This window comes from Bufo gargarizans, chromosome 3 (genome assembly GCF_014858855.1).
Source record: "Bufo gargarizans isolate SCDJY-AF-19 chromosome 3, ASM1485885v1, whole genome shotgun sequence".
NCBI classification, from domain to species: Eukaryota; Metazoa; Chordata; class Amphibia; order Anura; family Bufonidae; genus Bufo; species Bufo gargarizans.
The window spans coordinates 600,705,047-600,720,802 of NC_058082.1; positions in this window are offsets into that span (position 1 = coordinate 600,705,047).

The window sequence follows — 15,756 nt, forward strand, 5'->3', positions numbered from 1 at the left end:
AGTATAGGCAGGAGCTGTTGACAATTGGGCACGACATCCCCTTAGCTGGCCATTTAGGAATTCGGTGGACGTCATACCGGGTAACCCAAAACTTTTTCTGGCCAGAAATCTCTAATGAAGTCAGACGATATTGTCAAACTTGTGAAGTATGCCAACGGGTGGGTAAGATAGGTGACCACCCTAAAGCTAAAATTATTCCCATGCCCATCATTGAAGAACCTTTCAGTCGGGTAGCGGTGGATTTAATAGGACCCCTGGCTTAACCTAGTCGATCAGGTAAACATTATATCCTAACCATAGTGGATTATGCCACTAGGTACCCTGGAGCAGTAGCGGTGCCCAATATTGAGGCTAAGACAGTAGCGATGCCCTGGTTAAGGTATTCTCAAGAGTAGGATTTCCCCGAGAAATTCTATCTGACCAGGGTACCCAATTCACGGCGACCATAACACATCAGCTATGTTATTTAATGGAACGCTGAAGCAAATGCTGAAGACGTTCACAGCTGCTTACAGAGAGTAGGAGCGTTTCCTGCCTCACCTCCTCTTTGCTTATAGGGAGGAGCCGCTGGAATCGACGGGCTTCTCACCCTTTGAGCTGTTATACGGGCTGCGAGTGAGGGGCCCCCTCGATCTTATTAAGGAGCACTGGGAGTACAAAGGAAGAGAGAGGAGGAAGTGGCAGCCGTATGTGCCCTAGCTTCTGAGGATACGGATAACTTACCATTACCTGATCTGCTAGGGAGTGACCAGAGAGAAAGGGCCATAGGGTTGGTGCACTTGGGGGAACAGCTGGGACCGGAGGAGCGGGACACAGGTGATCACCCTTCTGGAAGCCAAACAGGCCACGTTCTCTCAGGAGACCGGATACACTAGACTAGCAACCCACAGGGTAGAGACTCCAGGCCAGGGTCCGTTGAGGCAACCCCCCATACCACATCCCTTAGGCAGTCCGGGAAGGGATGCATAAAGAAATAATGGAGATGCTCGCCTTAGGAGTCATTGAGCCTTCTGAAAGCCCATGGGCTTCACCGGTTGTACTAGTACTGAAGCAGGATTATAGATTATCGGCGACTTATTGATAAAACGGTTACAGACGCCTACCCGATGCCCCAGGTAGACGAACTGTTGGACCGTATTGCTAAAGGGAAGTATCTAACTACTATCGACTTATGCAAGGGCTACTGGCAAATTTCCCTAGCCGAGGATGCTGTTCCAAAATCCGCCTTCATCACCCCATTCGGCTTGTACCAATTTAGGGTCATGCCGTTTGGAATGAAGAATGCCCCAGCTATATTCCAAAGAATGATAGATTGTCTCCTAGATGGTCTTCAGGATTATGCGTGCGCATACCTAGACGACAAAACAATCTTCAGCGGCTCATGGAAAGCCCACTTAGAACACATAGGGACCTTATTGGACGGGATCAGAGTGGCTGGTTTGACCTTGAAACCCGTGAAGTGTCACATTGGTATGGCGAAAGTTCAGTATCTGGCACACAGGGTAGGATGTGGGAAACTACTACCGGAGCCTGCTAAAATTGAAATGGTTGCCAATTGGCCCACTCCCATACCAAGACGCAAGTTATGGCTTTTTTAGCGACAGACGGTTACTACAGGCGCTTTGTCCCTGACTATAGCGCCCTGGCCAAACCCTTGACAGACCTGAGGAAGAAAAACTTACCCCGACAGGTCCTGTGGTCCCCAGAGTGTGAGACAGCCTTCCAAACCTTGAAACAAGCTCTTGGAAATGCACCTGTTGTAGCTGCCCCTGATCCTAACAAACGTTTTATCGTCCATACAGATGCTTCCATGTTTGGACTGGGGGCAGTGTTAAGCCAGGTCGGAGAGGATGGGGGGGAGCACCCAGTGGCCTATTTGAGCCGGAAACTATTGCCCAGGGAGGTCAGTTATGCAGCTATCGAAAAAGAGTGCCTAGCTCTCGTACAGTGAGGAACAGAAGTATTTGAACACCCTGCAATTTTGCAAGTTTTCCCACCTAGAAATCATGGAGGGGTCTGAAATTCACATTGTAGGTACATTCCCACTCTGAGAGACAGAATTAAAAAAAAAAATCAGGAAATCACATTGTATGATTTTTAAATAATTTATTTGTCTTGCACTGCTGAACATAAGTATTTGAACACCTGAGAAAATCAGTGTTAATATTTGGTACAGAAGCCTTTGTTTTCAATTACAGAGGTCAAACGTTTCCTGTACTTCTTGACCAGGTTTGCACACACTGCAGCAGAGATTTTGGGCCACTCCTCCACACAGATCTCCTCTAGATCTGTCAGGTTTCGGGGCTGTTGCTGAGCAACACAGAGTTTCAGCTCCCTCCAAAGATGTTCTATTGAATTTAGGTCTGGAGAGGAGACTGGCTAGGCCACTTCAGAACCTTGATATGCTTCTTACGGAGCCACTCCTTGGTTATCCTAGCTGTGTGCTTCGGGTCGTTGTCATGTTGGAAGACCCAGCCACGACCCATCTTCAGTGCTCTGACTGAGGGAAGGAGGTTGTTGCTCAAAATCTCACAATAAATGGCCCCATTCATCCTCTCCTTAATACAGTGCAGTCGTCCTGTCCACTTCGCAGAAAAGCACCCCCAAAGCATGATGTTACCACCCCCATGCTTCACAGTAGGGATGGTGTTCTTGGGATGCAACTCATCCTTCTTTTTTCTCCAAACACGACGAGTGAAGTTTAGACCAAAAAGTTCTACTTTCCTGTTGCAGCTGCGTCATCCGGTAATACCTCTGGTTTCATCCGCGGCACCAGGGGTTTCTCCAGGCAGGTCACGGCTACAGCAAAGGGCCCCTGAAGGGACTCCATGGGGGTGTACTCCACCACATCTCCCTTATAGAGGCTGTGGCAGTCCTGAGGCAGGTAAGGGTGCTTCACGGAGCGTCTGTTGACATTAAGCTCCTGCCCGGTCTTGTCATCCCTAATGAAGCCAGACCCTGTCTCTACCAAGAACCACACCACGCTTCCGGTCCTCCTCTTTAAAAGCGGGTCCCTGATCTGGGGTCGATCCCATACCCTGACTGCCCAGTCCTCAATCGCTCTGTGGTAATCCCACATATCGCAAGCACGGGCTGTTACCTCTTTGGGCACCATCGGATTTAGCCCTTAAAAGGTGCCATGTGTCTTGGGCGGCGGAGTGGGAACTCAGTCCGCCCCCGCAGTGCCAGCCGGCATGGGGAACGTGGGCAGCTCCTTCCCTGATCTTCTCATGAGCTGCGACACCCGGATCTCCTTCAGGTCATCGCACAGTGCAGGTAGCTCATCACCGCAACACATTTCTCCCCAATTTGGCTTTGGGAGCGCCATCTTGTCTCTTCCCGGCTGAAACCAACTTGAGAAGAAGGAGAGGCTTCAGGGGTGGAGCTTCCCCTTCCTTCCTCTTTGCTAGGATGTTGTTCCCTGTGGGCAGGGCTGGATTTTCGTGCTTCAGACAGGGGCATTCCTCTACTTTCCCGCGCTGTCTGTGCAAGAAGATGATGCGCCATTACCGGCAAAAATGTCGAATGAATCCTTTGGATGCCAGGGCACACAGTTTTGCGCCTGTCGCTCCGCAGCAAATTCAACAGTCATTTTTAAAGGGGTTTTTGTAAATTCTATAGGCTTTGTAGTTGTGAGACACACAGATTCATCCTGTTCATGATGCCAAAATTTGCAGCGGGCGCCTCCCCCAGGACCCTTTAAGAGTCTAGTAGTTTTGTGATGCCAGTTGCAATGAAGCAACAATGGGACAGAGTCCCTTAAAGAAATGGTGTTGGTGATACCCAGGTGTTGGAATGCCAGAGTGGTGTAGGGTGGCCTACGATGTCCCTTAATGTTTTGTGCACGTGTCACGGTGCTCCTACCTGCATACGCTGGACCCTAGGCGTTGGTTCCGAAGCAATGAAAGGAGGGTTGTTGATGAAGGGGATAATTAAATAAATTGAGTCCAGACCTTGTGATAAAGTTCAATAACAGTTTTACTTTGCATAAACGTTTCTCCAACAGTTTCAGGCTTTGTCTTGGTTCCCAGCAGGCTTTAGCATTAACTCTGGCAGGCGAGCAAACTCAACTCTGCTACATCTGGTGCTCTCTGGCTCTGCTGTCTTGACACGCTGACTGAATAACTTAATTTTAGCTGTTTGCTGCAACTTCTCTCTGTAGTCTGACTCTAGATTTGTCCAGTGAAAACTCATCCTGCCTCCACATCCAGCAGTGCTGAAGGTGCTCTAGCTGGCTATGGCAAGGCACGTCCAGCAGGGATGTGCACCTGCTGCCCACCCTCCCTTGGAAGGGGGTAAGCTGAACTGACTAACTAACTAGTCCCGTCCCCTCCTTAGAGGGAGAATTAGAATGGAAAGATAGGTTCCACTCTATCTAAATGTAGCTCTGCCATGCTTGCTGCCACCTTCTGGTGAACCAGGCACATTACACTTCAACAGAACAGTTGCAAAATAGGAAATGCACAGTGTTTGGACCTGAAATAAATGCATAAGATGATACCATATTATCCCATAGGAGACAGTAGCAGGGTGCACAAGTGGTAATGCCACTCTGGGGCGTTACACAGGGAGCACCTAGATCTGAATACTTTTGTAATTGAATGTAATTAAAAATGTATTATGGCCACTGAGTAATTCACTGAAATCTATCTGTATAGCGCCACCTGCTGTTTGCTCTTTTTCTAACTTTTTTGTCCTGGTCACTGAGATGCAAGCATATGCTCAGTTCCATTCTTCAACTGTCACTAGCGGCAGCAGACAGGACACGCCCACTGAGAAAGGATGCGCCGCCTGAAATAAATCTAGCAGAAAGAATTGGAGCAGTGAATGGGGAGATCTCTGAACCCATGTGAGGTGCAAGGCTGGTTCTAGAATTGTTAGAAATAGGTTGTCATGTGCTAGATTAGGTATGATTTAACATTTTTACATTAATCATGGGGTTACCCCTTTAATGATAGTCAATGCAGAGCAGATACAAGGAGGATGGACTGAAAAGTGAAAGAGCTATAAAAAAGTCTATTTCCCCAGAGCAGCGGGGCGATACTTCATTGAGCCATACCGAACATTCATCTGCTAAAATAAACTAAGGCCTGTTTCACACTTGTGTGAAATCAAAATGGAACAAACCGGATTGCACCCGCACTGAATCCGGACCCATTCACTTCTATGGGGCTGTGCACATGAGCGGTGATTTCCACACATCACTTGTGCGTTGCGTGAAAATCGCAGCATGCCCTATATTGTGCGTTTTTCATGCAACGCAGGCCCCACAGAAGTAAATGGGACTGTGTGAAAATCGCAAGCATCCGCAAGCAAGTGCAGATGCCGTGCGATTTTCACTAATGGTTGCTAGGTGACGATCGGGATGGGGACCCAATCTTTATTATTTTCGCTTATAACATGGTTATAAGGGAAAATAATAGCATTCTTAATACAGAATGCTTAGTAAAATAGGGGTTGAGGGGTTAAAAAAAATATATTTAACTTACCTCATCCACTTGTTCGCGTAGACTGGCTCGTCTTCTTTCTTTTTCTTTGAGGACCTGGGAGAAAAGGACCTTTGGTGACGTCACAGCGCTCATCACATGGTCCACCACCATGGTGATGACCATGTGATGAGCGCAGTGACGTCACCAAAGGTCCTTTTTCTCCCAGGTCCTCAAAGAAAAAGAAAGAAGATGAGTCGGGCTACGTAAATGTCACAACCAGACAGCTGAGAAGCTCTGACAGAAGCCTTTCAGAACCTCCTCCTTGAGTTTCTTTGTTGTGATGTTCAGTTCCTCATCTCGTTAGCCTCTCTCAGCTGTCATGTAGTTGGACTGATTGCATCCCTTTAAATTCCACCCCATAATGCATCACTGGGCGGCTTATACTACTTCCTGGAGTGTGTGTGCATGCGGGTCCTGTTTCCCAGTCTGCTACAAAGTTAAAGGGGTTCTGCACTTTCAATTAACTGATGATCTATCCTCTGGATAGATCATCAGCTTCTGATCGGCCGGGGTCCGACACCCGGGACCCCCGCCGATCAGCTGTTTGAGAAGACAGCTGCGCTCCAGGAGCGCCGCTGCCTTCTCACTGTTTACCGCCGGGCCGCCCGCCCACTGACGTCACGACTTGTATCAACTAGAGTGGGCGCGGCTATGCTCTGTTCACTTGAATGGAGCTTAGCCGCGCCCACTGTAGTTGATACAAGTCGTGATGTCAGTGGGCGGGCGGCCCGGCGGTAAACAGTGAGAAGGCAGCGGCGCTCCTGGAGCGCAGCTGTCTTCTCAAACAGCTGATCGGCGGGGGTCCCAGGTGTCGGACCCCGGCCGATCAGAAGCTGATGATCTATCCAGAGGATAGATCATCAGTTAATTGAAAGTGCAGAACCCCTTTAAGTGCTGAACATTTATCTGTTATTTTCTCTTTGCTGGATCCCAGGTGACCCTGACTCCCTCCGTGTCTGGTGTAGGGAGCCGGTGGTCGTGTCCCCTCACTATTGTAGGGTGTTCAGGGGTTTTATAGTCGAGGTACGTGGATATGCAACCATCCACCTCTGGGATCTTTGCATAGGCTGAGCAGCCAGGGAAAGTCTCAGGTCTTGTGCAGGGGTCTCCCTTTTGGTTCCTTAGCTTTGGATCCAGTGAGTCATATATGCATGTTGCTTTGTCTTGTTTTCTGTACACCGTCCGTGACAGTAAACAAGTGGATAAGGTGAGTTTAATTTTAAATTTTTATTTTTTAACCACTCCATCCTTAATTTACTTAGCATTCTGTAATAAGAATGCTATTATTTTCCCTTATAACCATGCTATAAGGGAAAATAATAAAATCTACACAACACCGATTCCAAACCTGAACTTCTGTGAATAAGTCCGGGTTCGTGTCTGGGTACCAAACATGCCGATTTTTCTCAAATGCTTTGCACTCGCACTGAAAAATCACGCATTTTCCCGCAATGCCCCCTGCAACACCCGTGTGAAGTTTTTTTTTAACCAAAATAATAGGACCCCTGGTAAAATGATGAAAAACTTCCCTTCCTGCACCTTCTCAGATCGCCTGTCTGTCATCTTGCCTGGCTCCAGCAGTGACGTTCCTTATACTGTTAACCACTGGCTTCAGCGGTCTCACGCGGCACACCGCCATTACAACCCTTTTAGGCCAATGCCGCTGTTAACAGACAAATCGTCCACACTGTCCGTATTTCACCGTCTCCAGTCCTGCCCCGTATTATTTACCAGAACCTGTCCATCCCCTGTACACAGGAAACGCCTGCAGGTGTATATTTTTACGTCATAACCAGCACCACACACAGTAATGTCTAGTGTGAACACGCTCGCCAACAAATGATATGTTACACCAGCAAACCACAAGCTTGGACAGATTGCTTTTGAGTCAACACCCAAGAACTGAGAACTGGATGATGGTGTGATTATATTTGCCAAGATCTACTCCATTCCTGGCCAGATATATAGGATTCACAGTTAATTAAACTCTTAAAACCCCAGGCAAAAGTATTCCTTAGACAAGCATCACATTGTAGAGGCAGATCTGAAGGATAGGCCCTGAAACTGTTAACACGTATTTTACTGTTTTGCTAACATTTACAATCATTGATTGCCTGACAATAGATAGGCGGCTGTACACACCTGAGGCCGCTGGGCTCAGTCACAAGCTGGATTCTGGAAAATTGTTAGAGTTAGAATTAGGGCCCATGCACACGAACGTATTTTCTTTCCGTGTCCGTTCCCTTTTTTTTTTTCTGCGGATCGTATGCGGAACAATTCATTTCAATGTGTCTGCAAAAAAAAAACGGAAGATACTCCGTGTGCATTCCATTTTGTATGTCCGTATTTCCATTCCACTAAAAAATAGAACATGTCCAATTATTGTCCGCATTACGGACAAGGATAGTACTGATCTATAAAGGGCCAGCTGTCCCGTTCCGCAAAATACGGAAGGCACACGGATGTCATCTGTATCTTTTGCGGATCCGTTTTTTTTACGGACCGCCGATACATACAGTCATGTGCATGAGCCTTTAGTGTGACATTATTCAGAAGAATCGAGGAGGGAGAGTGCGAGAGAGAGACTTTTCAATTCAGGTTGGACCATTCAGCCAAAAGTTAAAAGGGTCATTGAGCTTTTGGCCTCATGCACGCGACGCGACCGTTGTTGTGTCCCGTGTCCGTTGTTCTATTTTCAGTGATTTTCTGCGGACCCATTGACTTTCAGCCGTTTTGTCATCCGCGTCCGTGATCCGTATTTCCAGTCAATGGGTCCGTGAAAAAACACGGATGCACACAAGATTGTCATCCGCGTCCGCGCATCCACGTCCGTTTTTTTCCTATCATTTGCATGGCAAACTAAACTTAGATTTTTATTTAACTTTCCTTCATGTTTGGAGATCCTACAAAAATAAAAGAAAGACACACGGAAACAAAAACGGACACGGATCATTGAACAACGGAACCCCTTTTTGCGGACCGCAAAAAAATACTGTCGTGTGCATGAGGCCTTTGTAAAACTTTTAATATGTCATAGAGACATAGCAAAGGTTTTGATCAGTGGGGTCTGAGTGCTAGAACGAGGAGAGAGAAGCGCTCTTATATCACACTCCCTCTAGACCAGGGGCGCACAACCTGCGGTCCGGGGGCCACATGATATATACTGTATGTTTGATATGCTATAAATACAGTAGTTCAGTTGGTAATACCCCTTTAAGTTTTATTTTCAGCCTTTGGAATTGGTTCAGGCTGACAATGTGGCCTCAACCAAAAAGGTTCTGCACCTCTGGTCTAGACGCTGCAGGAGAGGAAGTGAGGCTTTCACATCTGCGTTTTCCCTTTCCGCTATCGAAATCCGTCATAGGGTCTCAATAGCGGGGGAAAACACTTCCGTTTTGTTCCCATTTATTGTCAATGGGGACAAAACTGAACTGAACAAAACGGAGTGTGCCAGAATGCTTTCTGTTCCGTTTCATTGCGTTTCCATGACGCACACAAAAGCTCAGCAAGCAGCGTTTTAGAGTGCGTCCTGGGACGCGGAGCAAGACAGATCCATCATGACACACAAAAATTTACGTTAACTGGGGAACAAGCAGACCCCTTAGGCTACTTTCACATCTGCGTTTTTGCTGAATCTGTCGTGGAATCAGCAAAAACGCTTCCGTCATGATAATAAAACCATCGGCGTCCGTTATGAACGGATCCAGTTAAATTATCTCTAAAATGGCCATGACGGATCCGTCTCTAAAACTATTGTAAGACAATGGGGGACGGATCAGTTTATTTTGTGCCAGAGAAAACGGATCCGTCACCATTGACTGCGTGATGTCAAGTCAATGGTGACGGATCCGTTTTGTCTGGCACAAAATAAACTGATCCGTCCCCCATTGTCTTACAATAGTTTTAGAGACGGATCCGTCATGGCCATTTTAGAGATAATTTAACTGGATCCGTTCATAACGGACGCCGATGGTTTTATTATCATGACGAAAGCGTTTTTACTGATTCCACGACTGATCCAGCCAAAACGCAGATGTGAAAGTAGTCCAAGGGGTCTGCTTGTTCCCAGTTAACGTGAATTTTTATCTTGAACCAGAGGGTCGCTTTAAGATTAATTACGTCAGTTTTCTGGATAGGAGCAGTAGATTTCAGAGTCTGGTGCACGGACCTGCCGAGATGAGCCAAAAGAAGAGACGCGCTCATAGGAAGGACCTGTGAGGTATCGGGAGGAGGAGGGCAGCGAGCTTACAAAGCACGTGCAGGGTCCGCAGGGGCAACGATGGGGGTAGTAGTAGTTTTTACTCACGGTTAGCAGAGCCTCCCTGGGCTGGCGTGCAGTTATGGGGAAGACAGCACTAAGTCCTCCGGGGCACTCTCTAGTACGGGGATCACCAGCCAGATGGTAGTTGAGGTAGATGATGGTGGTGAAAAAGATGAGGAGTCGGTTTTAGTAAAACAGTTGAACTTTTACCTAAATCACTCGTCTCCAGGTAGTCAGTAAAGTTCATTTATATGGTTTAAAGATATGACTCAGATGTTGGTTTAGCTGTAATCCTTGTAACAGGCTGGACAGTTGTCAGTTAAGGAGTTTTCCTAAGACTTTTACTTTAACAGGCAATAAAAAGGCTCTTCCTTATATAAGTCTGCGCTAAGTCCATTCTCTAGCTCTCAGGTACTGGATATAATAACTCTTACTGGTCAGTAGCAATCCACAGGGCGGCTCCGTAATGGCAGGCATCAGTCTTCTGCTCCATTCTTTGGAAAGGATGCTCACTGAAGAATTACGATCCACTATGTCCATAGAGGAATGTGGTAAAGGATAATTTTGCGCATTAATCATCCGGCTGTGTCCAGGTACTTTTAGGTTCCTCCTGGTCACTGGTGCTTGTGAAGTCCATTGAATATGTTAGCTCTATCCTCCACTAGACTTTCTCTATATCCAGACGTAGACTCCATGGTCTGTGCTGTGCTGCTGGAATACTGTTCTCTATGCTCCCTAAGCTTTATCTGGGCCAAGGAGCTACATTTTGGACTTGGCTCCTCTCAACAACCAACTAAGGGTCCATTCACACGTCCGTGGTGTATTGCGGATCCACAATACACCCACCGGGCTGCACATGGCCGGCACTAGAGAAGTCTGCAGACAAGAATAGGACATGCTCTATTTTCTTGCGGAGCTGTGGACCGGGAGATCGGGGCCACGGTCCGGAAATGCGGATGTGGAGAGCACATAGTGTGCTCTCTGCATCCATTCCGTCCCCATAGAGCTCTACTTCACTTCCTTTTTTAGAAAACCCCAGACTATATTTTTATATATATATATATATATATATATATATATACAGTACAGACCAAAAGTTTGGACACACCTTCTCATTCAAAGAGTTTTCTTTATTTTCATGACTATGAAAATTGTAGATTCACACTGAAGGCATCAAAACTATGAATTAACACATGTGGAATTATATACATAACAAAAAAGTGTGAAACAACTGAAAATATGTCATATTCTAGGTTCTTCAATGTAGCCACCTTTTGCTTTGATTACTGCTTTGCACACTCTTGGCATTCTCTTGATGAGCTTTAAGAGGTAGTCACCTGAAATGGTCTTCCAACAGTCTTGAAGGAGTTCCCAGAGATGCTTAGCACTTGTTGGCCCTTTTGCCTTCACTCTGCGGTCCAGTTCACCCCAAACCATCTCGATTGGGTTCAGGTCCGGTGACTGTGGAGGCCAGGTCATCTGGCGCAGCACCCCATCACTCTCCTTCATGGTCAAATAGCCCTTACACAGCCTGGAGGTGTGTTTGGGGTCATTGTCCTGTTGAAAAATAAATGATGGTCCAACTAAACGCAAACCGGATGGAATAGCATGGCGCTACAAGATGCTGTGGTAGCCATGCTGGTTCAGTATGCCTTAAATTTTGAATAAATCCCCAACAGTGTCACCAGCAAAGCACCCCCACACCATCACACCTCCTCCTGCATGCTTCATGGTGGGAACCAGGCATGTAGAGTCCATCCGTTCACCTTTTCTGCGTCGCACAAAGACACGGTGGTTGGAACCAAAGATCTCAAATTTGGACTCATCAGACCAAAGCACAGATTTCCACTGGTCTAATGTCCATTCCTTGTGTTCTTTAGCCCAAACAAGTCTCTTCTGCTTGTTGCCTGTCCTTAGCAGTGGTTTCCTAGCAGATGTTCTACCATGAAGGCCTGATTCACACAGTCTCCTCTTAACAGTTGTTCTAGAGATGTGTCTGCTGCTAGAACTCTGTGTGGCATTGACCTGGTCTCTAATCTGAGCTGCTGTTAACCTGCGATTTCTGAGGCTGGTGACTCGGATGAACTTATCCTCCGCAGCAGAGATGACTCTTGGTCTTCCTTTCCTGGGGTGGTCCGCATGTGAGCCAGTTTCTTTATAGTGCTTGATGGTTTTTGTGACTGCACTTGGGGACACTTTCAAAGTTTTCCCAATTTTTCGGACTGACTGACCTTCATTTCTTAAAGTAATGATGGCCACTCGTTTTTCTTTACTTAGCTGCTTTTTTCTTGCCATAATACAAATTCTAACAGTCTATTCAGTAGGACTATCAGCTGTGTATCCACCTGACTTCTCCACAACGCAACTGATGGTCCCAACCCCATTTATAAGGCAAGAAATCCCACTTATTAAAGCTGACAGGGCACACCTGTGAAGTGAAAACCATTTCAGGTGACTACCTCTTGAAGCTCATCAAGAGAATGCCAAGAGTGTGCAAAGCAGTAATCAAAGCAAAAGGTGGCTACTTTGAAGAACCTAGAATATGACATATTTTCAGTTGTTTCGCACTTTTTTGTTATGTATTAAATTCCACATGTGTTAATTCATAGTTTTGATGCCTTCATTGTGAATCTACAATTTTCATAGTCATGAAAATAAAGAAAACTCTTTGAATGAGAAGGTGTGTCCAAACGTTTGGTCTGTACTGTATATATATATATATATAGTGCCAGCACCACCTAGGGGTGAATAAATGTAATAACACTCTAACAGCCTGTTAATAGGAATTACAGGTGTATACAGAAATACATTAGATAGGCATACACAAAAGTTTGAAGTGCCCAAGACCATCATTGAGTGGGGCACTGCACATGGCACAACACTCTGGAGGACAGTAGTGGTATAGATGAGCATGCTGTGTGTCCCGATTGGCTGTACGGATGTGATCTGAAGAAAGAGCTAGTTCAGCATCGAAACACATTATCTCAAATAAACCATATCTAGTAAAGAAAAGAAGCGTGCCGATCCTTTTTTTCCTCCCCTCATCCTACTGCTAAATTGTTAGGAGGCATGCACCAAAAACTAGATCAAGACTGACATAACAAACTCCAGTCGCTAAATGCCTCAGTTTGTGTTTTAATGCCTCAGATACTAGTTTTCTGAATGACTGAGATCATTGTTTACATTCACAGGCTATATCCTGCTCTAAGCTCAGAGGTGAACACAACGGCATGGAGTAAAGGTAGTGTGCAAAGCTGGGTAATGGGCATTTTAGGTAAATGCAGAGGGGACCCAGAACTGGAGGATCCATGAAAAAATTAGACCACCAAGTATTTTAACTATGCATTCCCCATGTCATGTCTACTTATTATCCAGAACAGATTACACCGAATGTGGAAACATTAAAGGGTCACCGATCTTTCAAAAAAAAGTTTTGACATCTCATAGGCCTCATGCACACGACCGTTGTTGTGTTCCGTGTCCGTTGTTCCGTTTTCCGTGATTTTCTGCGGACCCATTGTCTTTCAATGGGTCAGTGGAAAATTCGGAAAATGCACCGTTTGTCATCCGCGTCCTTGATCTGTGTTTCCAGTCCTGTCCTATTTTTTTCACGGACAACGGTTCGCGGACCCATTCAAGTCAATGGGTCCGTGAAAAAACGCGAGATTGTCATCCGCAAGATTGTCATCCGCGTCCGTGATCCGTTTCTTTTTCTATCATTTGCAAGGCAAACTTTATTTTTCTATTTCCTTCATGTCTGGTGATCCTCCAAAAATCAAGGAAGACACACAGAAACAAAAACGGACACGGATCACGAAACAACGGAACCCCATTTTGCGGACCGTGAAAAAATACTGTTGTGTGCATGAGGCCTTAGTGACATATCAAAGGTTTTGATAGGTGGTGGTCCGAGTGCGGAGACCTCTACCAGTCGCTAGAACAACGGGAAAGAAGCGCTCAAACAGTGTGTTTACACTATGGACTTTCTGTTGAGCCCGTCTCCTTCAGTGAGGTGAGAGAAGACTATTTGAGAGTGCTTCTCTCTCCTCGTTCTAGCAATTGGTAGGGGTCTCAGCAACATCCTAATATTTCTTACTTGATTTCCTTGCCATTTTCAAGATATCTGCTTTCCTATATTCAGATGCTGAAAACAACCCTGACTTAAAGGGGTTTTCCAGGCTCCTGATGTTGAAGACTTATCCTTGGGATAGGTCATTAATATTCGATTGGTGATGGTCTAGCACCCTGCACTGCAGCATCCAGCACTGTGATTAGCCCTGTGATTGGAACAGGAAGTAGACAGCTCCGTTCTAAGTGTAGTGGTCATGTCGGGTTACTGCAGCTCAGCTCCCATTCACTTCAGTGATAGCTGAGATGCGGTAACCCAGAACGGTCACTACACTTTGAACAGAGCTGTGGTTCCTGTTCCAATTCCAAAGTTGGAGGCTCGTTCCAGGACTGGATGTTGCAGGAAACAGCTGATCGGTCGGGCTGCAGGGTGCTGGACTCTCGCCAATCAGATATTAATGAATCAATCTCAGGAGCCTGGAAAACCGCTTTTTAATCCTTTTACAGCAGAGGTTTTGATGCAATTTATTCAGCCTAGGCAATTCAGCCTAGACTTCCACCGTAGAAATAAAAAATAGAATTTTGTCAGACACACTTATTTCCTACTCAGTGGCGTGCTGGCGTATACAACTGTAAAGTGGGTCAATAAGTGAACCTTCAAGTTCCCCATCGCTGCCCTGTTCACGGAGGCTACAGGCTATCATAAAACAGCAGGCATGCTGGTAGAAAGGCCATGAAGAAGGTCAATTACCCTGGTAACTTAGGGATATATTGGTAGGAAAAAGCCGGCGATGCAATGCTCTGAAATTCTTCCATAAATACACTGAAACCAGATGTATGCTTTAACTGGCGTCCGGACTTCAGCAAGTTGCAAAATTATGCAAATACAAGGAGCAGACAACACGTACTGCGTTATTTCTACATTATTCATTCAGCAAGAATAATACAGCAGAATCCACTGGAGAAATGTAAGAACACTGCTAGGCCGGGCTCTGAAAGTGGTTGTCTCATCAAAGAATGTCATGTCAATGAGAAATAGGAATCTCCAACCTATGGCTTTTTGGCTGTGGCAGAACTACAATTGTGTCATGCTCTGAATGTTGCAGGCGGTCAAGGCATGCTGGTAGTTGTAGTCTTGTAACAGCTTGAGAGCCAGAGTCACTCTAGACACGTTGAGTTTATACAGATATGGAGGTTAGACCAGGGACACAGGATCCTGACCCAGCTTCCCCATAGTTTCAGTTGTATCAGCATCCTTGGAAAGGAGATACAATTGTGTAGATATAGGCGCGGACAAGTGCAGGAGAGAATGGCTAGATGACATGCTCCACGGTTTGGCGCTACTAGAGGCCAGGCATGGCTTGCATCCCTGTATAGCGGCACAGGAACATGTGTTTCTTTCTGGGGGCACTATTCTGGGCTTTATGTGGTTGCTCTATAGCAATATGTAGGGGCATTATGTTGGGCACTATAGAGGAATAATAAGTGGGGGCACTATAGCACTCTAAAGGGACACTATAAAGCAGTGGCGAACTGCCAATATAGGCAGACCACGCAGCTGCTATGGGCCCCTGCCACTGGGGGCCCCGGAGCGCATGGAAGGCCCTGCCCCCTACATCTACTCTGCACACCCAGCCAGTTTATATACATAATTAACTTAACTAGTTATTATGGGGCATTGAGGCAGCCCACGGCTGTCTTCCATTCCTATGCTCAGACAGGCCCCCCCCCCACCTTGTGTGAACAGGTAGCATGCGGCACGCCGCCAATGTCCCGATCCCTCCCTATTTGACCTGTCCATGATCCAGGCTCCTAGGCACTGCGTATGTTGCACTGCACACTGGCCAATCAGCATTTAGCAGTGCAAAGATCCTACTGCTGATTGTCCAGAGTATCGCTGGCAGCAGGAGCAGCGCAGCATGAGGGCTGCCTGCCTCA